The sequence below is a fragment of the Strongylocentrotus purpuratus genome, unplaced genomic scaffold (assembly GCF_000002235.5).
Source record: "Strongylocentrotus purpuratus isolate Spur 01 unplaced genomic scaffold, Spur_5.0 spur5_scaffold_8, whole genome shotgun sequence".
NCBI classification, from domain to species: Eukaryota; Metazoa; Echinodermata; class Echinoidea; order Camarodonta; family Strongylocentrotidae; genus Strongylocentrotus; species Strongylocentrotus purpuratus.
In genome coordinates this window covers 10,295,344-10,322,287 of record NW_022145614.1, presented here as the reverse complement: position 1 = coordinate 10,322,287, position 26,944 = coordinate 10,295,344, and the positions used below count along the sequence as shown (strand labels likewise).

At 37.7% G+C, this 26,944-nt stretch overlaps 1 protein-coding gene and 1 long non-coding RNA gene across 4 annotated transcripts in view; one reads left to right on the top strand and one right to left on the bottom strand.

Moving 5' to 3' along the window:
- Positions 1-24,452, bottom strand: part of LOC105442492 — a 30,916-nt gene extending 6,464 nt beyond the window's left edge. Inside the window, exons 1-2 of one of the 2 annotated variants that reach the window (XM_011674644.2) lie at positions 23,904-24,452; positions 14,173-14,234 (exon numbers count right to left, since the gene is read on the bottom strand). The gene's annotated coding sequence lies outside the window, so the exon portion shown is untranslated. Of the gene's footprint in view, positions 1-14,172; positions 14,235-15,561; positions 15,655-23,903 lie in introns of those variants that run through there. The other variant, XM_011674643.2, reaches the window with a different exon arrangement.
- Positions 1,250-3,151, top strand: LOC105442926. 2 transcript variants are annotated; one of them, XR_004062271.1, is made up of 3 exons: positions 1,250-1,641; positions 2,607-2,710; positions 2,918-3,151. It is a non-coding gene; the product is annotated as an uncharacterized LOC105442926 (long non-coding RNA). The 2 variants fall into 2 exon arrangements; XR_972566.2 differs by lacking the exon at positions 1,250-1,641 and having other exon boundaries at positions 2,536-2,710.
- Positions 24,453-26,944: the final 2,492 nt, after the last annotated feature.

The window sequence follows — 26,944 nt, the reverse complement described above, 5'->3', positions numbered from 1 at the left end:
CTGAGATATCCTTCACCATGTGCTATCACATGAAAGCGGATATCTCTCCCCAGCTTGCCGACACTTTTCATTTTCATCACAGACAGGTATGGACTGTTATCTTCTTCCACAATGAAATTGATATTGAAACCCTTTGCAGCTTGAAACGGACCCTTCTACCACTGGAAGATACTCTCATAGGGTGGTATTCTCGAAAGCGGCCTAAGTTAAATCAGTGGCCTAAACCAGGTTTAAACCATGGACTATCTTTTTTGCTATTCTCGAAGGTGGCCTAAAGATAAGCCAGGCTTAAATACGTCATAGTTCGGCCTAACTTTAGGCCGCTCAGAGGGCAGGTTTAAATACGTCATAGTTCGGCCTAACTTCGCGTGACGTCACTTTTTAGTTAAATCGACTGTCCGCGGAGAGTGAACGGTAAGTTTTGCATTTGAATTTCTATATTTGATAACAATTTACACTCTTTTGTATGGATAAGCGCTCATGAAAGTTACACCAGCTAATAAAGTATTTTTGTTACTTTCATGTTGCTGTACTGTTGATAATCTAAAATGCTTTTAACTGAATAAATTTGGGGGAAACTTGGTAAATGTTCACAGTGTTCGCAGAGCAGTCCCATACGTGCAAATAATTGTCGGTTAACATTTTTATTTCCTGAGATTGAGCAATTTCTTACCGGGTAATTTTTTTCTTGGCACTATTGTACTTTTGTACGCTTATACCACCTTAACATCACCTTAAAAATATCATTGCTAGACGTAGAAACTACTTTTATAGTGGATTTTCGAGACGCTGTTGCCTAAAAGTGGACTAGCACTAGGCCTAAATCTAGATCTAGCTGTCTCTTTCGTTCGTTAGCCTCTGATTTGGTCAGCTCCTCTCTTTCAGGAGCCGACCCTACCCAAATCAGAGGCTAACGAACGAAAGAGACAGAAATTTCGGTCTGGTATCACCTCTGCCTGAGCTGCAGTGCTAGTTGTGGCTGTTGGTGTGATCATTTCCTACAGGATGATGATGATTTTCATAACCACCCCCAAGAAAACATTTTTTTTTTAAATGTTAGGCCTACTACTAGACCTAGACCTCTAGCCGGCTCTAGACTAGATCTTAATTTCATCAATAAGAGTCTAGTCTAGACAGGTCTAATACAAATTGAAAGGAAATGGACAGAAGCTTCCTTTTTTTGACATAGGTCTACATTTGCTGATAATGTTACAGTAGTTTAGGCTTATAATACTTGTTAATAAACTAGACGTCTACAGAGAAATTGTAATTTCTTATCAAATATCAACATATTTTTTCATCTTGATTTTCTGCTATTTCAGGTTCTTTTCAATTGATGCATGGCATGGGGATGGAGAAAAAAAGGCCTCTCCCAAGCTATGGTGTCCAGCCTTGTGAAGTCCATCTCAATAGCCATTGCCAGGAGATGGGAGCTATACATCACAATTCCTTCAGCAAGAGAGGCAGTCCTGCAGAGTGCAGACCCAACATGAATTGTATAATTACTGCCATTTCCCTGGCGTTAATATGGTCGGTGCTATTGATTGCACCCACATAGGCATCTCCAAGCCAGTTGGCCCAACACCAGTTATTTCCTGAACAGGAAAAAATAGATACTCCATTTTCTTGGAAAGTCTGCTGGTGAGTTAAGCTGTAATTAGGCCAAAATTTTGTAAACTAAATCATGTTTATACAATTTGTATTAAAAAGATCTGCTGAATTTATGAATCTGCAGATGTGTCTACAGATACATTATGAAGTTATTTAAAATTGTTCTGTCTGATAAATGTAGGTGCAACCTACACTCAAACTTTTATTCATTTTACATGGGCACGAGCTAATATTTCAGCTCGATTGCCATGGCTACCAGTCATTCCTGACAGTGACAGCTTGGCCTAGACTTTTGGGCGAAACTATCTGAAAATAAGACACAAATAATCAACAGTTGAATAACTACTTTCAAATTTGGGTCAGAAGAAAATTCAAACCTACCACTAACAATTCTGGAACAAATAAGACTTAGACACCTACAGACTACAGTACAGTGCAGTAAATTTTACTTTTACTTTTTCCCCTTTCACGAAGCTCATTTTGGGAGATAACATAAACAAAGACAATCTTTGGTCTAATGTTAGATTGAACTGAAATGGAAAAGTTGGGCTCTAACGATTAGGGCCTTGTAAAATCTCCATTCCAGGCTGTGTTTACATCTAGGTTAGGCCAACTGTCGGCTCGTTATCTAAGTAAGATGTAGACTTGATTTCAGGAAAGGGACTAACTTCGCTATAGACTTTAACTACTTAGGGCTTTCTTAGGCCATGACATGGCAAGTACAACTTGGTGCAAGCACATTTAAGAGATAGTACTGCAAGAATGTGTATGTTTGTTCTCGACTTTAAAAGAGATACCGGTAGTCATTCTGTAAATCAATGATTACTAGTAACTGAGTGGGGAGGGGGTGCCTAGTCACTGCCTACATGATAGGCGCCTTAAGTTTTTTTTTTTAAAGTTAGCCTATTTTTGACACTATATAACTAAGACCAATTATCAATGGAGTAGATCTTTGATATTTTAATGAGGTCTAAACCTTTTTATTTTTGTTTCAGGATGATGTTTTTCTTCAGTAAAATAAATGAAGGCAAATTCCCTGATAACTGAGACAAATTCAGAGAGAGGAAGGAGAACTACTGAGCTGCTGAATTTCTGACAGGTAGGCTGTACGAATAAGTTGTTGTTTGTATGCCCAGGTACTTCAAGAATGGCATTTGTTCATTCACATTTTTCCATCAATACTTTCATGTAATTGATTAATATGCACTCCACTTTTACCACAATGTACATGCAAGACCTTTTTAATGTTTAACAGAAATAGGTTTCAATGTGCTTCCTTTCATTCTTTTCTCTTTTCATTCAACAGACATACTTGCAAGGACTATGAAGTTCTACTTAGCCTCTTCAATGAACCAGACTCCATCTGCTGTAACTGTGACTGCATGGGGATCAAAACCTGTGTATTATAATCCTCATAACATGAAGCTATGGTAACAAACAAGCAACCATTGATAAAAAGCCTGATATGTCCTTGTTGTGTGTGTGAACCACAAAGCAACCATCACTCATAAGGATGTTTTTATGTACATCAGATGTTCATTGTTTCACTGGAAAAATTGTGATTTTTAATCATTTAAGAAATCATGTTTTATAATGCGTTTTATAATATAGTGCAAGTCATGATATAACAGATTCCCTGCAAAAGAAACACGGCTCAAAAGTAGACTAAGCTTTGTTTTAAAAAAATGGGAGAAATTAGTGTAACGAATACATAACATTTAATTCTAATAATTTTAAGTAGCAGATTATGAGGCTATTGGAGCTTAATATTTGACCTTCAATTTTATAATCGTATTCATCGTGAATTACAATCTTTTCTGTTTTAAGAAAAATAAATAAATTGAACATAATTGTTGATATGTTATATACAATATTCCTTTCATATCTTTTGATTGTAAGTGCGCATACTGTTGGGTTCATCGAATTATACATGGAAAAAGTCTTGAAATAGAACAGTGAGAGAACAGAGAGCGAGCGAGAGAGAGAGATAGAGTAAAAGAGAAAGGGAACCAAATGAGAAAGAACAATTTAATGGTCAGAGAAATAAACAATGATGTGAGATAGTATATGTGTGTGAGAGAGAGAGAGATGGAGATAGGAAGAAAGAGTTGGGGGGGGGGTACAGTGCCCCCTTTTTCAAATGCCCCTTTTTATATAGGAAAGTTCCCTTTTAACTTTGTAAGAAGTGCCCCTTTTTCCATAGGTAAAGTGCCCCTTCCCCTTTTCACCTCTGATAAGTGCTCCTTTCATTTTGACACGGGCCCCTTTTCCTTTGACAAGTTTCCATTTCCTTTGCAATAAGTGCCCCTTTTCACTTTTGAGAAGTGCCCCTTCACCTTTGATAATTGCCCTATTTAAATCTGAGAGGTGCCCCTATTAACAAAATTATCGGTGCCCCTTTTCTTTCAACAAATGCACATTTCCTTTATTATAAGTGCCTCTTTTTCATTCTCATAAGTGCCCCTTTTAAAATATGTTCAATGCCCCTTTTCAGGTGCGATATGTGACCCTTTTCACCTCTGATAATTTCCCTTTTAACAATGATACAATTCCAGCAAGTGCCCTTTTTGTTGGTGGTGCCCCCCGCTTTGGAAGTCGCTCCGCCGTCCCTGGACGTCATATTGCTCAAGTTGTCGAGGTGATGCATCCTCTCCACACTGCGCGCATCCATTGTCTTAGCCCATTGTCTTAGTGCATTGTGACGTCATATTGCTCAAGTTGTCGAGGTGATCGATGCATCCTCTCCACACTGCGCGCATCCATTGTCTTAGTGCATTGTGACGTCGCAGCTTCGGTACTGAGCATGTGCAGAAACCGTAACCATGGTGAATAATCCATGGACTAAGTTAGGCCAGGTTTAAACCATGGATCAGTTAGGCCACCTTTCGAGAAATGAAAATGACTTAGGTCAGCGGCCTAAGTTAAGCCTGGCCTAACTAAACCACGGTTTAACTTAGGCCAGGTTTAACTTAGGCCGCTTTCGAGAATACCACCCATATTGTTTATGAACCTGCCAATTTGACTTAACAAAAATGTACACAAGTATATATATAAATATACATTGCTACATGCGCTACTGTTGGTGGTTGTTACACCATGGACCCTACATGGTCACACAGTATAAATCTTGAATGAAAAGGAAGCAGAAAACAAAAACTGGTATCATAATGAATAGGAATATCACAAAATAACATACCTGTACGTCTCCAGGGAAAGAGAAAGAGAGAGAAAGAAAGACAGAGAAGACAGAGGAAAGAGGAGGAGAGAGAGAGAGAGAGAGAGAGAGGAGAGAGAAAGAGAAAGAGAAAGAGAGAGAGAGAGGAGAGAGGAGAGAGAAAGAGAAAGAGAAAGAGAGAGAAAGAGAAAGAGAGAGAGAGAGGACAGAGAGAAAGAGAGAAAGAGAAAGAGAGAGAGAGAGACAGAAAGGAGGGGGAGAGAGGGGAAAGAGAGATCTGCAGAAACGAGACAGAAATGAAGAGATGAGGGGGTGGAAGAGAGGGGGGTGGAGGATGTACTTTAAAGAGGATGTGCCCACAACATTCAAATTATCTTTCTCCCATCCTTCACTTCAACAGGTTATTGACTGTCAATCTACATGTACAAACACACTGGGGTGTTACCACTCTTGGGTTTCCACCTATTATTACATCCGATTAACCTATGGATCGCCTTTGAGGTAGTTGCTTTCACTAGCAATCGTAACCTGAGTAGCTGACAAGAGTTACTGAAGGGTTGTTCACATATGCCAATCAACGAGGACGCAGTTTTACTACAGGATTTTCTAAAAGCGTGCTGTACTTCACATTTCTGAATCTTATAACAAGTCATCATCATTATTAGGAATGGACAAATCCATACAGTGCTATATTTGACGGATTCGTTGGTTCATAAAACCGCCGACGAAATAATTAACATAATTAAGATAATTGCCCCCATGTTAGTCTGTTAAAGATGTGTACTGTGTATTAATTTCCATTAAAAAAAAAAAAACCAACATGTACTTTAAGCATACCATTCACAGAACGGAAAAGGACCAGACTTTAAGGTTAAGGAACCAAGGAGGGTCAATCTATCATTTGATCTTTAATGGAAATTCAAGGAACCATGTTTCTCAACTTAATGATATTAACATACTTCTGTCCAAGATTCCTTTGACGTGCCATGCCATTCAAAACTACGTCACTGTTAACCTTGCAAGAAAATAGCCTCCTCTTTCACGTAGCACACAAACTGTGGCATATTCTCTCCTTGCTTTTAAGAAACGTACAAAGAGCAGACCTAGCAGACTTTCTCTTAAACTGCCAACTAACTGAGAAGAAGAAAATAAAATCAATATATCAGTGCCAAAAGCACTTAAATTCGAACCTCACTCCAATATATTATTAACCAAGGAGTCAATAGCATCGAATACTCTTTTGATGCTCAACAGATATATGCAAAACAGTTCACCTCTCTTGGTCTCTACATCTCTCTCTCTCTCTCTCTCTCTCTCTCTCTCTCATTCTTTCTGCATCTCTATGTCTAACTTTCATATCTCTCATCACATTATCATCTCTCTCTCTCTCTCTCTCTCTCTCTCTCTCTCTCTCTGTCTCTTTTAAAAAGGAGTCAAAGGCATCTACATCTAATACTCTTTTGATTCTCAACGGATGACATATGTCAAAAAGTTCCTCTCCTTATCGAGTTTCCATCCCTGTATCTATGTCAAGAATGCTATTAAGATTTAAGAAGCCTTAAAGGTAAAGACCAGTTATGGTCATGCGATTGCATTGTGAAAGAAACATTGTGGAATCGATCAGAAAAGGTTGATCATCTAGCATCTAGCATCTGCAAGGTTCTGGAATCATCAAAATGATAAGAAATTTGGCCCATTCTTCGTAAAGTTACAAGCACTATACACAGAAAGATGTATCTGGGACTACCCTATATCTCTCACAGACCATGAGAGAAACAAATTTACCAAATATATGAATTAGTAGCCGGTTTCCCGGCAAATTTTTTATCATCATGTATTAGTCAAAACATATTCTTTCACATGATTGGTAATGAGAGCTTCCATTTCATTTTTTGAAATTGGGGCGTTTCCAATACTGGTCTTTACCTTTAAAGGTGATGTACAGTGTTGAACTATTGATAAAAGCTGGAAGGGAAAAAACTACAACTAAAATTTGTATCAAACTGTTAAAAGACAAATGGGTTAATAACAGTCACATTTCTTCATTATCTTTGAGCAATAAACTTGAATCAACCTTGAAAATAAATGACATTTTACTTTAAATTTGGCTGAATGAATGCAATCTCTAAAAATGTCAATCCATGCCTAGGATTGAAAAAGGCATTAAACACAAATATTCCACTAAAGCACACAAATAAACACAATATTCCACTAAAACACACACAGATAAACACAATATTCCACTAAAAGATACTAATCGAGAAACTATCTCTTTAATCTATAGATCCAAGTGAGTATGACAGTTGAACCTACGGAATGAGCTCCTTGTCATGTCTGATTTGTCTTATGATTAAAGTCTAGAGTAGACAGACAACACAAAAATAGGCTGCTAATCGGGGGGTTGCTTTTCAGATTAAATTTGTTCTGCCATGTCGTTGCTTGAGGTCCCGTCTGCAATTACAGTCAGATCAGATGCCACTTCTCCTTCCTTGCGTCTCTTGTGTGTATTGTTCTTAAAGGTGGAGCAACAGTTTGGGAATTTGCAAAAGACAGAGCGAAAGAACTTTCATCCTTCCAACAAGTAGAAAAACACAGGCCTGATATATGCACATACTATCTATACAGACTGCTCCTACAATTTGACAAAACTATCTACTTCTCTGTTCTTTGTATTGATTGAAAAGTGGATAACAAGAAATATGTTATTCCATTTTCTGTAACTTCTTCCCCCCCCCCCCTCCCTTCATTCAATTCCTCTTTACCTTTTATACAATCATGGGAAATGGCTTTATGCTATCTACTAACATATACATCTATACCTTCTTCATCTTTTTCCTCTCCCTCTCATTCTAATAATGCCTTTAGCTTACTTGTTTTTTACATGGCTGTTTACGTCATTCTCATTCGGGTCTCAAAATGAACATGTGTGAAATTGATATATTCTGCCCAGAAGCACGATATCCTGACATTAATTAAATTAATTGTGCTTTTTACATCTGTTGGTCAGAATTTGTCTGCATCTCATTTTTGTTCTATCTCTAAATTCTCTACATCTAACATTCTCTCTTTCCCTCTAACTTTGTCAGTCTCCATTTCTTTCTCATTCTATATGTCTCCGATATCTGTCTGCTTATATTTTTACCTCTCTCGGTCTCTACGTTTCTCTCTCTCTCTCTCTCTCTCTCATTCTTTCTGCATTCTGCATCTCTCTGTCTAACTTTCATATCTCTCATCAAATCATCATCATCTCTCTTTCTCTCTCTCATCCCCGTCACTCTCTCTGTCTGTCTGTCTATCTTCTCTCTTTTTCTCTCTCATCACATCTCTCTCTCTCTCTCTTTCTCTCTCTCTCTCATCCCATCCCTCTCTCTGTCTCTATCTCTCTCATCCCATCTCTCTGCTTCTCTGGATCACTCCACTTCTCACTCTATCTGCTCCTCTCTCTTTCTGTCTCTCTCTCATCACTTCTTTCTCTCTCATTATATCTCTTTCATCACATCTCTCCCATCTCTCTCTCTCTCTCTCTCGCTCTCTCTCTCTATCATCCCATCTCTCATTCACATCTCATCTCTCTGCACCCCCTCTCTCTCATATCTCTGCCTCTCTCTATCCCCCTCTCCCTCTCACTCCGTCTCTCACCATCGCTGTCCCACTTTCCCTTAACTCATTTAAAGATCTCCACGCTTGGACTCTTCCTGTATCCCGACACGTACGTACACCGTACACCGGCATAGAATGCTCCCTGCTGGAGGAGCTTCTTCACTCAGGGCCTTATGCTAAAGGCATGTCATTTGGCTTCTGCAATTAAGTGTGTCCCCTTGCCTTCAAGAAAGGGGATAGCAGCAGTTGTGAGGGAGGGAGAGAGAGGGAACGTGCATTGGAAGTATCAAGTTGCTTGCCACGTTTCCCAGGCTAGTACTAGCCGACATAAGAATGACCCCTTGCAGCTCGTGATGGGGTGAGGGCGAGGAAAAAGGTGAGCGGGTGAAAGGTAGAATACTTACTGAGGAGAGTGAGAGGAATATGGGAGGAGATTAAGAAAAGGAGAAGGGGGAGATGAAATTAAACAAGAAAGTAAGAATTTTTTTTTAGGACAATACACATCACCATCATCCATCTGTGGGGGAGGGGGCAGAGGGAACTGGACACGGGGGCCATTACCATCTCCATCAGGTATTATATCCGGAAACTAGATTAACCATCATTCAATCTTTGTTGATGCTATCTCCATCTTTTCTTTGGCTGATATCTATACCCCGAACCCCCACCTCTCCTCTCATGCTCTGCTACATGAATATATTCCCATCTTATCAACTTGTTCTCTCCGGTTCTGTCAGACCCACACTTTCTCCTATCTTCACCTCTGTCTCATCTCCGTCACTCTCTCTTCTTTTCACACGTTGTCATTCCTCCTCACTCCTCCCTCTTCCCTCTATCCTGTTTTGTTACTCCTATCACGGATGTCACGCACTGCATCTCTGCAGCTTCCAATTTAGGAAACTGCATAGGAAATACATCAGAAACAAAGAGTGAGAGTGAGAGATATAGAGAGAGAGTGAGAGAGGGGGAGAGAGAAATAAGTCAGGGAAAAAAGCGCCCAAAAAGTACAATAAAGAAAGAGAGAGAGAGAGAGAAAGACCTGGATACAGAGACAGAACTGGACAGTCAAATTTGTCAAATTACATGCATTATGGATCTTGTAGAAAATTGATGCACAGAGAATAATCTTTTAAAAGGTAGTCATCATGAAGGATGTGCTTTTACAAAAGCCAATGAAATGATAATAAAAACCTAATATTCCTGATAATACCCATTAAAGTATGACAAAAGAAGAAGAAAAAAAAGTGGGGGAAAATCCCACAACAAAATTATATTACTGTGGGGCGGGACCTATCTTCCCAAGATATGAAAGTGTTATATAGAGATTGGGACTGACATGTACAGTGTACATCAAAGGATGTATCATGCAATTTGCATAAATTAACTCCAGTCTGTAGGAATACATTTAGTTTTAATAGAATGTAGATGTCACACCAACATTTATGTTTTCCTTAATAATGATTGGTTAGTGATCACCCATACCACAGAAACATGATCTTGACAAAAAGGCATGTCGTATGTGAAAAGAATGAGAGGAGTAGCACATGTCTATACGTTGATTAAAAATCCTTAGTATGATTTGATGAATAAATGCAGCATTCCATCATCCAGTAAACAAAAAACTTTAAAGGGGTGCACTTGCAATTCTATAAAGAGGAAAGTATTATAGATAATGCATAATGCATACTTTCAAGCAATCGTGACATCTTCAGGAAACATGGCCGACAAAGAAAACAAGGTTTGTTTGTTTGTTTATTTATTTGTTTGTTTGTTTCCCTCACTGCTTAGATAGCATGTGTATGCTTTAAAGGTCATTTTAAACCCCTCTTCATCAAATTTCTCTATTTCGTAATTCAAAACCCAAATTAGAGCAGGGTCTAAATAAGCTGTTAAAATGATTCCAGCAAATTGCACCGCCACATTCACCTTGAAGATATCTAGAATTGAACCGATTTCATTTTCCCATGCATGCCATTCTTTCATTTCTAACACGGTAATCATTCAAAAGTAATTATTGATGGACAGGAAATTGAAATACCAGAGATCCTTTTTTAAATAAGTAACTTAATCTTGTCAGGTAAAGTTTGTTTTGCAAACAGCCCACATCCCCGTATCTCTCGTTAACGTCGCCCCCGGTATCTAAAAACGGCCATGAATCCTCCCTTATGCATGAGGTATGAGGACAAGGAGAGCGCCAGCCTAAGTAGTGGTGACGGATGGGGGTGAGACGGGGTGAGAGGATGGTGAGAGAGAGGAGAAGTGTGCTTCAGTTCCAGGAGGACGGGTTGACATTTTACTGAGAAGCTCTTCACCGCCGCGTAACAACCATGATCTATATTGCCCTCGTTCTGCCTCCGCAGGGAGGGGGAGGCTTGGGAATATGGGGAGTTTAAAGATAAAGCTTTAGTTCTGGTCATGATAGAATATAAATTCTCACAAACTCCAGCAGAACTTACACTGAATGTTTAAGATTACAAATAAAATACATGGGAATACGGGTAGTTTAAAGATAAAGCTTGAGTTCTGGTAATGAGAGACAATGAATTCTCACAGAATCAAAGAATACTTACACTGAATGTTCAAGATTACAAATGAAAGACATGCATGTGCCAAACGATTTTGGTAGAAATTGTATAGGGGCCGAGTAATGAGCATATAGAAAGATAAGGAAATCAAGGTAAGAAGGCACAACGTGCTTAACACAGGTCACTATGTGCAAATGAGACTTGCAGTTTTATTGATGATGATTTCCAGCAAGTTTTTGCGAGGTTGTTTTTTATTTTACTAGTTCTAACGATCAATCTTCTGCAGGGTAAACAATCCAGAATGAATTAAAGCCATGTTCTCTCGCCATATGATGCCCATACCAGAGCTCAACATCAGCTTTAAGGTATGGGGTGTGATTCGAAAAGATTTTCACCATCCATGATGTACATGTATCATGTACCGTTTTTCCTCCGTAGGAAGGGGGTAGGCAAGGAAATAGGGTGTGGGGAGGGGGCAAGGAAATAGGGGTGGGGGTTAAGGTATGGGGTGCCATTAGCAGAAGCTCCTCACTAAAATGTACCAACCATGATCTATCTTGTCCCTGTTGGGCTGGGGAATCAGGAGGTCTATAATGTACAGGGTGCAGTCTGTGGAAATCCATTCCTTGCAATAGGTTTATTTGTATGAAAGCAGGAGGATGAGATAAACATGATGGCCAAAGTTTGAAATAAATTGGACCAACAAGAAGAAATTTTTGAACGTTTGAAATATGCGATCACTAAGGACAGATGTGAATCTCAAATTGGCAGAATTGTTAGTGGAATGTGATGTATTAGCGGATAACTCTGTTTGTCATGTTCAAAAATATGATTCATTTCTGTTTTTCTCCTAAGTGCTTTCTCGCTTGGAGCAGTACTTGAAATATACATGTACCGGTAGTATGGATATAATGTACATGTTGCATTTCATTATAGGTCCTCTCAGGAGGAAAAAAGACCCTCCTGAGTCATACATTCTTGAAAAATTGTAATCTTAGTAATTTTGTGTGTTGGAACAAAAGGGAAACTTGTTCGCCACTTCCATAACTGAGACATAACCGATTCAGCCATTTTGAAGAGCCCATACCTACAGGTGTGTATAATGGTTATAACTTTCAAAAATGTGTAACATTCTCAAACTTTCACCAGTCTACTTCTCTGAGTTTCCGCTTTCCTCTAGAGTAGTTTGTTATCAAGGTTGGATTTCCCTTTAAGGTGTATTTGTGTGGGTTGGTTTACTGCTTGTTTGTATGTGCATGGGAGTTAGGGATGAGGGCATAAAAAGATAAGAAAGATGGATAATGGGGAGAGAAAATGAAGTGGGAGGAAGAGATACGCATGAAAGAAGATGGGAATGAGAATATGAGTGAGAGAAAAAGTGAGGTGAATGGAAAGACAAGGAGAGAGAGAGATGGGGAGGAGAGAGAGAGAGAGAGGAGAAAGAGATAAAAGAGATATAGAAGAGGGGAAAGAGAAGAGAAAATGAGAGAGAGAGAAAGTGAGGTGAATGGAAAAACACGGGGAGAGAGAGAGAGAGAGAGAGAGAGAGAGAGAGAGAGAGAGAGAGAGAGAGAGCGAGAGGGAGAGAGAGAGAGAGAGAGAGAGAGAAGAAAGAGATAAAAGAGAGAGAGGGGAGAAAGAGATAAAAGAGAAATAGAAGAGGAGGAAAGAGAAGAGAAAATGAGTGAGAGAGAAAGTGAGATGAATGGAAAGACAAGGAGAGAGAGAGAGGAGAGAGAGAGAGAGGTGAAAGAGGAGAAAGAGATAAAAGAGAAATAGAAGAGGGGAAAGAGAAGAGAAGAGAAGAGAGAGAGAGAGAGAGAGGGGAAGACTGAGGAGGGAGGGAGGGATGAAGAGAGCGAGGGAGAAAGAAAGGGGGTGAGGAGTGGGATGAATAAAAAAATGGACACAAGACATACATGTTCATGTACATGTCTGAATGCAAAGGAGATGGGAGCAGGGGATGTAAAAATAAAGGAAGCGGATACAAATAGATTTACAATTAATTGATAAAGAGAATAATGCAAAGATAGCTGTTTCCTAGAACTAAGGCCACTGGCAATGTTTTCCAATTGATATATTCATCTGGTAAATATCTGGATTGCTGGATTATGCTTAATATCTAGTTCCCAGAATCTCTGGTAATAGAAAAATATTTTATCATGAATAGATAAGAGCTCTAGAGAAAAAGGGATCCCATATGAAGATTGCTCAAGAGACAGTTAATATGAACACTGAACAATAACAACCTAAAGAAGAAAAAAATTACAATTTAGTCTGCATTATTCTAATCATAGATAAAGTGATATAAAGTGAGGGAGGGAGAGAGAGAGAGAGAGAAAGGGAGGGAGATGAGGAAGATTGATGCAATGATGCATCAATAGTTTAATATCCATTCATCATGTCTTCATAATGTTCTAAAAGAGGCACAGGGGAGCGATATGCCAAGGAAAACTGCATAATTATAACATATATATATATAACAAAACTAGAATTATGAGAAATATCTTTTAAGTGTCCATGCAAGTTTAATGCAATTATTTCAGAAAGGAAATAAGGAACTCAAACTTGTACAGGATGTTCAAGCAAAACTTCAAATAAAGGGTATCAGCAAAAAATGAAAATGATACAAGTAATAAAACTATAAATTTCAGATCGCATTTGTTTATTTGATCATATTTTTGCTGATCCAAACAACTTCTCTATTGCAAATCACACACACACACACACACACACACACACACACACACACATACTTGTAAGGACCTGGAATTGGGGGTATGGTTTTGTCACCGGAAAACAGGGACATTTTACTTAATCAATTACTTGAATTCTAATTATCAGAATGTTATCATAAACAATTCATTTATACCAAAAACAATTTGCTTTCATTTGGGTTTGTTTGCATTCAAAGTGGGGGTTCTCACACATATTTTTGTTCTTTTTAAGGAACTCTATATAAACGAGTGGGAGCACTGGCGGCTCTGTTTTTTTAAAAACTGTTACAGTTCTCCTTGGATCAGATATAGACCTAATCAATGTCTGTAGAACTTTGCAGGAATTATTAATATGTGACGTCTGTCCTATCTGTGAAATTGAAACGTTAGCAGTGTCCTAGTATTCACACTCTCAATCTCTATCTTTCCCCCTCTCCCCCCCCCCCCCCCCATCCCTCTCTTTCTCTCCTCGATCCGTCCCCCTCTCTCCCCCAATCTCGCTCAATTTCTCTCGATCTCTTTAAAAAAATATTTGTATGTATACCTTTTAATACTTTTGTGAGACTTCTGTAGATTCTGTTGATTCGTAATCATCTGTGGTAAGCTCTGCTCCAGGATGAGGAAAGAAAGATCAAGAGAGTTCAAAATAACAGGAAATAGCAACCACCTCTTATCCGGCCTAGGCCCATTTTGTCATTAGACCAAAATATGCGGTTTCACTTTAGAAAATGTTTTGAGAGTGTTGGAAATGTGCTAACATAATCATGACCATGTATTTTATGTTTGGTTTCGTTTAAAATTATATATTTAAAGTACTAATTTTGTCATACATGTTTGATTTTATCTGCCACAAAAGTTTTCGGCCGTGATGATTATTATCTGTGTCAAGCCATTATGTATGGAAATTATTTCTTTAATTATTTGTATATGATATTTGGATATACTGTATATGATGGAATTTGTTTTGAAAATAAAGAACCCTGTGGAAGGGGAAAAAAAAAAAAAAAAAAAAAATAGTTCATAGCCATTTAAGTTATGGATTTTTTGCAAACTCTGTTTAAAATAATAAAAACTAAGTAGAACGGCCATAATACAAGTAAGGCCTTACGACCAAAAAAATAAATAAAAACAAATATATGCGATTTACAGCTGATTTTCTTCGAAAGCAACAAGGATTTGGTTTTTGTCATTTTGTCATTAGACCAAAATATGCGGTTTCACTTTAGAAAATGTTTTGAGAGTGTTGGAAATGTGCTAACATAATCATGACAATGTATTTTATGTTTGGTTTCGTTTAAAATTATATATTTAAAGTACTAATTTTGTCATACATGTTTGATTTTATCTGCCACAAAAGTTTTCGGCCGTGATGATTATTATCTGTGTCAAGCCATTATGTATGGAAATTATTTCTTTAATTATTTGTATATGATATTTGGATATACTGTATATGATGGAATTTGTTTTGAAAATAAAGAACCCTGTGGAAGGGGAAAAAAAAAAAAAAAAATAGTTCATAGCCATTTAAGTTATGGATTTTTTGCAAACTCTGTTTAAAATAATAAAAACTAAGTAGAACGGCCATAATACAAGTAAGGCCTTACAACCAAAAAAAATAAATAAAAACAAATATATGCGATTTACAGCTGATTTTCTTCGAAAGCAACAAGGATTTGGTTCTTCTATGATTATAAACACGACGATATAGTTTTTCATATATATATCATATGTATTTTTACAATATGTGACCAAGACAATTTTCCATGTGTTCTTGTGAATTTGGATGAATACAAAGAATTTGATTTAACACAAAAATTGAAACCAATAAACAATAAATATCAATAACAATGTAATATAAAGGAGGGCTTTCTTTCCAAATCACAGTTCAGTTGCACAATTACAAAAAGCATGCAAACATTTTGAATGTACATACATCTTCTGCACTTGAATCACAGGTTCTCCTCTTCCGCCTGCTACATCGGGTGGCCACAGTGGCGAATCCAGGGGGCGCCCCCCCCCCTTGGGAAAAAACCGTGTAAAAACACGTTAATTTTACCTTTTTTTTGGAGATGCCCCCCCCCCCCTGGCGCTCAAGGGGGGGGGGTTAATTTTTCAAATTTTAGAGGGCCAAAAAAAATTAGTGCTCATAACCCGAACATTGCACAACCATCCCCCTGCCAAAGAGACGGATAATGACAAGAGAAAGAGAGAAAGAGAGAGAGAGATGATGGGGAGGGGTGTACGTCAACAATACTAGGAAAGTTGTCATGCTGCCCTTTTAATTCTCAATAACTTATAATCGTCTGCACTCCGTGAGGTCATTTAGCCGTGTTAACCGATGGAAATGAAGGAAGATGGAGAAAGAAAGAGAGAGAGAGAGGCGCGCGCACACCCACGCACACACACACACACACACACACACACACACAAATCTCAATAGATTTCAGCCTGTTCCTTCTAAAACACAAATCTACATGTATCTATCAAAACCCCAAATAAGATTTGAGTATACAGGAAAGCTAAAAAATACCTGTCAAAAGATAATCTCTTAGGAGATCATTTTTTCTTCACATTTAAAATCTCCTTGAGGCTATTCAGTCATTGAGTAGATGTTCGTTTTTTCAATTATTCTTTAAAATTCAATCTGTTTGCTGTCATAAGTGACTGGTAAGAAGAACTGCCTCTTGAATATTAATAAAGTTTCTGAATGGGTACTTTGATAGTGTTGATTGCGATACCCTGGGATTTTACAAGTCTATCATGCCAGAGTAGAATTATCTTTAAAAGGTAAGTATAAGCTTCATATTGGATGTGTAAATCCATGATCTTGAATAGAGCGAGTGATTCCCAGTAGTATAGCTCTTGGGAGGATGGTTGTCGTGCTGTGTCTATACCATTTGGTTAACTGCAATTGATGGAAAACTGCTAGGCCCTAATGATCATTTATCAACAAAATCATGTATATGTTGTTGACTTTGTATTCTCATCTATATTATGTATAGTGCCAAGAGCATTTTTTTTTTCAATTACAAGATTGAGCATGCAATCTTTATTTACTGGGTGAAAGCCAAACATTTCTTCCAGGAAGCCTAACATTGAAAGAGCATCATGCTTAATGGACCCAAGAATCTGACTGTCCAGTTTAATCTCTGTATCCAAGAACTTAAAGAAACATTTTTTAGTATTATTAATATTATCAAAGGTGGCATACACATTGTAAAGCAAACAACAATTATGATTACACCTCCAATTCTAATACTTGATTTAATTTCATGAGATTATGCCCAAGAAAAATCCCATCATCTACAATACACTATTGGTATGTACATGCACATACATGTACTTGCAGCTGTACAGATATCATACAAAATATCTATTTATCAACCTCTGAACATAGGGAAAGAAAACAGCTGTAAAGAGACATAATTTCAATTGCCTCTAGGCATAAACTTTGTAGAACATGTAAGAGGTTCATACAAGAAAATCATCATCATTACCATCATCATTATCATCATCATCATCTATACATGCCTACAGTGTATGTACATGCTCTGCACTCATGTACAAAACAAAACACTATTTTTCAAAGTCTATTTTGCTATGTGTGAACACAGTGAAAAAGAAAACAGCCATAACAAGAGATTATTTCAAATAGCCTCCAGGTACCACCTGCCCCATCTGTATTATTTACTAAGGACGGAGATGGCAATGAACCTCATCAATCTGGCTCATGTATTCAATCTCCATCACATTGATGATGATGATGATGATGATGGAGTATAGTATCCATGGCAACCATGTGGTGCAACAGGTAGTGTGTGTGGGTGTAGGGGTCGACTGAGGTCAGGGATGCACAGGGCTTACTTAGCTCACATGTGCAATCAATCACACTCCTCTCTCACTATTAAGTGCTAGGAGGAGTGAAATTGAAGGGGAAAAAAAGAAGATTTTTAAAGAAAACAGAGGCACTTGCAAAGTTTCAACACCGTACAAGTGAGCAGGGAAAATCAAATGCCACTGACTTGGTGCATTGTTTGATGTTTGAATTCATGCACTCAAATTTGCTGCCATTTCCATTTCGTCTTATTTAAACAAATTATAGAATCAAGGAAAAGCATTGTAACATATAAAGTGGCATATGGAAATAAAGTTTCAAACCTTAACCAGCAATAATGTAGAGTAAGAAAAATTGAATTATACAATTTTTATATTTGTCACCTGTAAATGCGTGATATCATCATAGCTTAGAAGAGAGGAAAAAGAAAAGGATTGAATCATCATTCAATATACTCTTCTCAGATCTCAAAGGGCATTGATTGAAAAGCTAATGGTATGCATTAACACCTTTTTGGCTCTCACCTCTCAGCTGACAATACAATAGTTATCCATACTGTATCCCCCTCCCCCTCCCCCCCCCCTCTCCCCCTCTCCCCCTCTCCCCCCCCCCCCTCCTCTTCGCCCTCCCCCTCCTCCTCCTCCCCCTCTCCCTACCCCCTGCTCAGCTGATGATACAATCATTATCCATGAGTGATGAACATGAACTTCCAAGCTATACTAGTTGCCAAGTTTTATATCAACTTCAATCACCATTACACCCCTATCAAAGGCAATAACATTACCATCGCCATGGTTACCATGGAGTGGACAAACAGGTAGAATTAACCTCTTTTAAATTGATGTTTGCTGGACAACAAAATTCATTGGTTGTCTCGGAGGCACACCTAGGGCAATCAGTCCATTATCAAGATAACTACATTGAAGTGGGTCATTCTTTACAAAACATTACAAAACAAGCCAACTAAGCCTCTGGCAGTTTCCCTGTTAAAATCATGATAAAGTGAGAGTTTTTTCGTGCAAAACATGTTGTTGCCGCTGCGCATGGTTAAAACTGAAGACCTTTTTTTAATTACATTTTTATTTAATATGGAAAGGAAAGTATGTTTATGCCTTCATCAGATGAAAGTACAAGAAGGCCTATATGTACCTTTATATCTACATGGAGGTCTATATGGGATTTTATTTCCAGATTAAAACTTTCTCTGAATTGTTCATAAATACTTCATTTCCAGTGTACCGGTATTTTGTTATATAATGCATGCCTGGCATCACTCTTTTATCTTTCCACTCTGAATGGAATGACCCCTATATTATGATCCCCCCCCAAAAAAAAAAACATGAAAAAAAAAACACAAACCATTTACCAGTAGAGAATAAGACATTGGTTTCAATGACAAGCAAGGTGCGAAATCTGCAGCTTCCAATATCATGATCAGATTTAGGATGAGATCGATATCTGCTTGAACTTTTTGGACAGCATAATGTATGAGGCAGCCAATATCAAATCATCACGTACATCATGAGGTACGTGCACTATGGGGTCTGGCCTCCAGCGCCAAAATTTAATTTGGGCTTCAACAATTTTGGGGTTACCAGTCGAGCAGGTTATAATATAATCATATCTTCAGTTGAGAGGCAGAGGGACGTTAACTCTGTGTTAGAGGAAGTGAGCGAAAGTCCTTCTGGCTTTCTGCAGATATATTATGATATAGCTGGGCAGGGGAAGACTTGCGCCACTATAATAAGAAATGAGATGGGAAGGTGTTATTACCGCATGTACTGGTGTACAGGCTTCTGCAATTTTGTAAACACACACGAGAATAATGAAGATTATGTGAGGACACGGCCAGGCACACTTGGAGTGCAACACGTACAGCACTATTATTTCATGTTCAACAAAGCAACCAACTACATGTACGTGTTCTTTCTGTAGTGATAACTGAACAAAAGCATAGCAAGTTTCACTTTCTGATATTGAACAGAGTGCAGATCATATTGCAGGTTTATCAAAATAAGAGGAGAGCAAGTTCATTTTGCTTGCTTGCTTGCAAGAGGATATGCCTACCTGCCAACTTTCCAATGCAAATATAGGTATCTCTAATCTCTAATAGTAAAATTGGGAATACTGTGTATTCTGTATACTTTTCCACACAAGTTTTCAGGAAAAAAGAGATAGGAATCTAAATCTGATCAATCTATGGTTTGTATATAAGATTAGTTCGGGGCAAAAATATGAATCCTTCCTCCACAGTAGCAATTCTTGGCAGCTTCAAGTATGAGAATGTGGAGCTCATCATGATGCAAGTTAACAAAGTGCAAGTATTTTCATGATGTGAGAAATACCTAAAAGAAAAGTGATTTGTTCAGATATTTTAGTTCAAAATTCAGATAACATCTAGAAATCTTTTTTGTCACACCTACAATACATTATGGAGAGATAACAAGATAAAATATGCCATGGAAAGACTGGTTTCAAAGTGAATATCCTCTACAAAATTGTACCAAATGTAACAAATACATTGAATTATGAGAAGTTTCCAATCATAAAAAGTGTGAAACACCTCAAAAAACTTCGCAAGGTATAGTACAAACCATGTACAAATTTCAACAATGAGCTGAAATACGATTTGCTTGCAACTTTGATAAACCACCCAAGGAAGAGGATGGAGAAGAAAGAAATGAGACGGAGACGGAGACACAAGATCCTGCTTTTACATCTCACCTCAAGCCCCTCTGCAGGTCAAGAAGGATATCGAATCTAGGATAAGTCGGTTGATTACCAACGAATACCCAATTCCTTTCAATGGAGGAGGCGGCAACGTCGGTATCGGGTGTCCCGGATGCCACGGGCCAGTTAAGAGTCTTTGGCAATATACGTGATTAATCCACAGCAGGAGTACATTTGAGTTAGATGAAATTCCGTTATAGCACCGCGACAGGAGCAAGTAGCTCGGTAATCCAATTGACAGACAATACAGCTCTACAGATGAAGGGGAAGTTTATTTAGCCCGATGTGAAAGGGTATATCCTTACAACAGGAGAGTTTAAAGAGAAGTTGAGCTCTTGAAGAGATGAAAATAATTTGTTATCTTTCTAATGCAAAGGGCTTTTTCCAATTCCTATGTACGCTGGTCATGGAAGGAATGAACCAGAGGCAAGATGTATGGAAAGAATGCATGTCATATAGAAGATCATGTCCCCTGAAAAGAATTGCTCTTCAAGTGCTCTCATATTTGAAATATGATGAGAAGTATCTGAAAAGTTTTGACTTTTCAGCTATCATGCCACATGCTTGCTTACTCCTACAAACATATTTCAGTAATAATCAGAGTATGTGAATTTCAGTAAGAGTAAATTTCTCATAATTTTGATGATTCTAAAACCTTCAAGAATGCCCAAAATGTTAGGAACTTCATCATCAACCTTTCCAGATGGCTTCCTTTCAGTTCCTTTCATATCAAATGTAGTTGCACGACCAACATTCAGCTGGTGTGATAGCAAAAGGATGAATGGCTATAGAGCTTTGAGACTATTTTGCCAAATGTGAAAGGCTACTTTAATACTAGAAGAGCTTAACAGATTAATTGATTGGTTACAAAGGGCATTTTCCAAATTGAAAGAGATATATATATGTAGGCCCTAATCTAATTAACCCATTTTAATCTTGACCCCAAGAAATACTGGCATGCAAATTATTTGATTGGATGTTCATAACTATATCAAAACTTATTAAATTCTCTCTGGCTCTCTCGACTTTCTAGCAATTCATTTTTGTTTAAATACATCACCCAAATACTGCAAAGCTATTAAAGTAACTCTGCATTCAGATTACCATAATTCATCATAAGTAGTTTGTTGTTTCCTTGTCTGTAGTTGTTTCCTTGTCTGAATGTTCTATATTCTGAACACACTCGATGTGAATCATGGCAGCTGAATATACTTCTGTCCACCAACCTACAAATACAAGCAAAATCACAAACTGGAATGCCAATACCCCCTAGTAGAATCACTAACCAGAACCCTTTCCCCATCCTCCTTCTATGCTTGTTAGGCATAAATTCCTGTGTAGTCCAGTCATGTCAGGAATGAACTGAAGCCAGGCAAGATGTATGAAAAGAATGTTTGCTCAGCTCAAGGCATAGCTGTAGAGAATCCATGCTATGGGCTATCCAGTCCACAGGAATGACAGCTAGGTCAGTACTTCTGTACTTTGTGCAAAGTACAAAGTACAGAACTGCATTGAGACAGTGTGTGCATGGATACAAACTGTACAAGAGATAAATGGTCACCAATACTACAACCAATGGTCATGTGTATCTCATTCTTTAGGGACCTATACACAAATTTGTGTCGTGGTTGAGTGGTTTAAGGCGCTTGACTGGAGATGCGAAGATCGAGGGTTCGAATCCCGACACGGCACTAATATCCTTTGGCAAGATATTAACCTGCACTTGCTACTCTCCACCCAGGTGTTAAATGGGTACCCGGTAGGATGCGACCGTCATTGTTGGTCAAACAGCTTGTGAGCGTCAAGTAAGGCCCGGCTGGAATGCTCCCCAGGGAGTGGAGATTGTGCACACAGTGTGTGCGGGCAAGCACTGAATCCAATGACCGGGGTAATAGTATATTTGTAAAGTGCTTAGAGACATTTGTATTAAGCGCTATATAAAAATTAATATTATTATTATTATTATTATTATTATTACTATTATTTTGTTCATCTTGTTTTTTTAAAACCACATCTGGGCCCTGTTTTGTAAAGCTTGATATCAATAACAACTGCCATATAAATTATCTATGACAAATCTGCTTACAGCCAGTCAAATGTAAGGATTTCAGTAGCTTGTAACAATGATTGTACCTTGTTAATTGTTACTGATATCAAGTTTTATGAAACAGGGCCAATACATGGTTAAAAAAAAAAGATGAACAGAATTTCCTGGTGATTACTGATTAGGGCATCAAATAAGATTAAATAAAACATCACTTGGAAGTTGGAGTTATCATTTCTATTGCATAACTTCTGACTAGACACATACAAGTTTACTTTGTGCTACAACTGTACATGTAGGTGATATATAATGACAATGACAAAAAGAAGAAAAAAAGGTAGTGAAAATAAACCTGATTGTGTTGGATTATCAGACATATTGTTCTAATCGATTCTCCCAGATATTCCTCTTTCAAGGATCGGTTAGAGCTAATAGTTAGCTTACAAAGTTCTGCATCCTGCATTTTAAAACTAAAAACCACAATGGGAGATATTCATCCAATGTTTGACAAATGATTTTCCTTTTTCCTTAATTTATATATTTTTTGATATTCATCATACCTATTCCTGTTAACTTAGGACATGAAGTTGCTCTTTAAAAAGAAACACCACTGCCCCTCATACAATAGGAGACACAGATATTTTGATTAATATGGCCTCTTCTAACAGGATAGTTAAAACTAAAAGCTTGGATTTATGTATTTTCAAATAAACTTGGCATTTAAATATTTCCTTTTATTCAAATGATCTCTTCAAATCCACAACTTTCCAGGGTCTTAGTGTTAAGATTAAAGTTCTAAGGGTCACTAAGACAGATGTATATTGATGCTGTGAAACTGATGTTCTTAAACACTAGTCATGGACATGCTATCTCTGCACTAGTGTAGGACATTAAAGAAAGGGGGAAAGAGTAGAAAGCAAGAATGGTAGCAGTGAAAACCAGCCTTTAAAAAAAAAAAGAGCAACGTCGCACTGACCAATAAATCTGACAACATATACCATAAAATTGCTTCATTTTTGCATAATTTGTCTGTTCAGAACCAGAAGGGTCTTACCTTTGTGTTTAATGTATTGAGTTAATGTCTTTAAAATTTGATTGCAGATTTACTAGATTACTCACTAACAAATTTTAAGTTTAATAATGAATAAAAAGTTTGTAATGAGATTTGGAAAATTCATCTTAAATACACAGATTTTTTTTATAAATTGCTACACTTGGATCTTTCTTCATTTTCCACCTGCTCCTCTTACTTTTTCTCAGCCTTGTTGTTTGAATATTTCTTGGTTCTATAGTGTACATGTATGATGACTATGGTGAGCACTTCAGAATTGGAATATATTTCATGTACTTTTGGGTTGAATACGTTATGATATATGTATGATGGAAATTGAGCACCTGTCACTTCACTGCTCTTGTGAGGACACATGCACACATGGTATCTGTTAGCAAGAATAGGATTAGCAGGATTAGAAGGCATATCATTCCAGGACAAACAAAGATACCCGAGTTCTAAAGTAGATCGAGTCAAGGGGGAATAAACACGTCCTCACTTGGTTCCCGATCCGACTGATGCAAGGAACATTGCATTGAGAAGTACTATTAAACTTAAAGTTAAAAATAAGACAAAGACGAGAATAAATGTAGAGTAAGAAGGACAAGAACTTACCTAATTCTAAGATATCCACATACAACACGAACGTGCCCTTTGGTACCAGGTACAGCAGTGTCCATCAACTACTAAATAAAGGCAAGTGAGCTCGAGCTCGAAGGGTGATGATCTTGACCCGAGTAGTGTGAAGACCAAGCGATCTCAGCGGGGAGCGTCCCCGGCAAACGCCAGACAGGATGAGGGACCAGGATGTGACAAGTTAGAGCTTCTGGCAGCACTTAAATCATTGATATTTCCTTTGTCGAGACGATTAGAAATTCCACTGATATTCCTTAAGATGTTGTGAGTCAATGAATGCATAAGATCACATAGTGTCGGGATTCTTGTCTAGATAGAAAATATGGTTTAACGAGTTATTCCGTCACTAAGCCCAGGCTCACTGCCAAGAGCGCACTACGAATCGAGTACGAGTCGAGTGCACATGAACTTCGCTATCGCTAGCTTACGCACGCAAAGCATAGCAAGCTAGCTGCAAGGAGCTTGAAATAAGAAACATGTGGAAATTGAGTGCATCCAGGCTGGCTAAGCCCAGCTGATGCTGAATGACTCGATGCTTTGTTTAGGAAGTGCGTCCAGGTGCGATTTACGCATGCGTACTTGCCCATGTCCAATTAGGATGCTGCTCAATGTCTTATCCTTTGAAATCATGCATCTAATCTATTGCATTTTAGGTATATCTGTCTAGCTAGGTCACCTTTGTAGACAGACAGATAGAAAGAGGTTGATAGATAGTTTGAAAGATAATATAGTAAGAAGATAGATATAGGATATCTCTTTCTCTTTATACTGTCTCTCTAGATATTCTATATTGAACCTTTAACTATGTATCCCTGTATCTTTATATCGTTGTATTGTATTTTTTCCGTCAATCAAAAAAAAATCAACAAATATACATTTACAATCATAAAGACACACTTCAAGGAAGACGGAGCGATGGCCCTCATATACTCAGCTTTGTTGGCATAACAATGCTGTTTTACAGAGGGGTCCATATAGACATAAGAGACATGTACATATAGATAGTACAGGAGAAAGGAAAACTTACAATAATGATAAGAGTAAATTGGAGTAAAACAAGAAAAAGGAGAGAAATATTTACGATATATACAAGAGAAAAAGTAAGTAAATCAACAAAAAAGATAAATATATATAATATCAAAAATATCAAGTTACATTGTATTTAAGCATGACTATAACTAATAAATAACTATAAATAATAAACTTTAACAAAATAACAAGAGCTAGTCAAAGTTGTATGACCCCGTTCAATAAACCATGATTCATGATAATAAATCAATCAATAAGAGTAAACATTGAATCTTAACGAAGTAATTTTGGTTTGCCTGAACGTTAAAACAATTCTGTTGTTATGAAATGTTTACACAAATAATTATATAACTCAAAAAATATATACACTATGTAGGCTATACGTTAATACTTTCATTTTACACAATCTGATTGACATATTTTATTGTAATTCTATTCATATAAATAAATCCATAAAAGTACTTATTATATTTTTCAAGAAGATCTGTTTTGAATATAATTATTTCCAAGGCTTTTCGTGATGAACAGTTTTTAATTTTATTAGACAGAGTATTTCAAATACATGCAACAGAATATGATACAGTGACTGTTAACATAATGTTTGTTCTTACTTTTATGACATTGATATTATGATTTTCATTGGTTCTTGTTTCATATAAGCATGTTGTAAAAATTTAAAATAAATATACAATGAGGGAGGTTGTTCTTTAGTAGATCATGAATAACTTGTTGGGGGGGGGGGGGGGGTAGTGAGCACATTTTTAAAAAAATTTGGGGGGCCCTCGAAAAATTTGAAAAATCGCACCCTCCCCCCCCCCTTGAGCGCCAGGGGGGGGGGGGCAACTCCAAAAAAAAGGTAAAATTAACGAGTTTTTACACGCTGCCCCCCCCCCCTTCTCCCCTGGATCTGTCACTGCCTCAAGCATCATCATGTGTCATCAATCATTGCTTTGTATTGAAGAAAAAAAGGTTATGGTTTGTCCAAATATGAAGAATTCGATATCAATATAATAATCATAGTAGAATTTAATTCCTTTGTAAAAACCTGGGCGAGCTCCCTGCAAGATTTCATGCTGCCAAAAAATTGGTAAGTTGGTGGTTCACACCTTTCTCGAAAGGATGTTCAAATTTTAGTCCCAGAAATAGTCAATGACCAATGTTGGAAGATAGAGGGAGCTGTAACAATTTTCTGCACGGTTGTTTTTTAATTTCACTTCAACGCCTTCCACAAACTGCAAGGCTACAAAAGTGTTGAAGTTCCCCCATAGCTCATATTTTGGTTGAACTATTACTATAACACTTCCAAGAAAAGGACTTTTTATATTAGCCGAACCAGAGACTGTTTCTGTTTTTTAACTTATCCCCACTCGAAAGGGCCAAAATATTGTAACAGGTAAGACATTTATTTTCCGAATTAATTTTCTGGCTTCATAATTTACCTCTAAAGCCAAAACTGTTTTTCTCTGAGAACAACAGAAATAAAATAAAATGAAGCAATAATAATGCAGTAAGAAAACGATTGCCTTTTAGAAGTGGCGTAGACGGGGGAGAAGGCGCGTGCCCTTTATCAAATACCAAAAAGAAAAAAATAGAAAGAAACGAGACATGAAAGGAAAACAGATGAGGAAAGGAGCATCTCCCATGACACCCCCGCTCTGATCATCTTGCTGCCATACGCATTTGATCCACTTGGTGATACTCGTGCCACTCCCCTTCGGTGGTCATTGCCCCCCTCAAAAACTGGATCGACGCCACGCCACCGCTGGATGATCATTCCTGTTATGCCTAACTGAGGAAGATGTGTCCACTAATTGCAAAACTAAGAAGCAACAAATCAAATTTATGTCGTGAAAATTTCCAAGTGCTGACATAATTATTGGTAGTGTCAGGGTGCATGCGGTAAAGGTGTAATTACCTTTTTTGGCAGTGGCATATCTAGGTATTTTGCCGCACGGCCAAGCAATGAAATTGCGCCCCCTATAACGAATTGT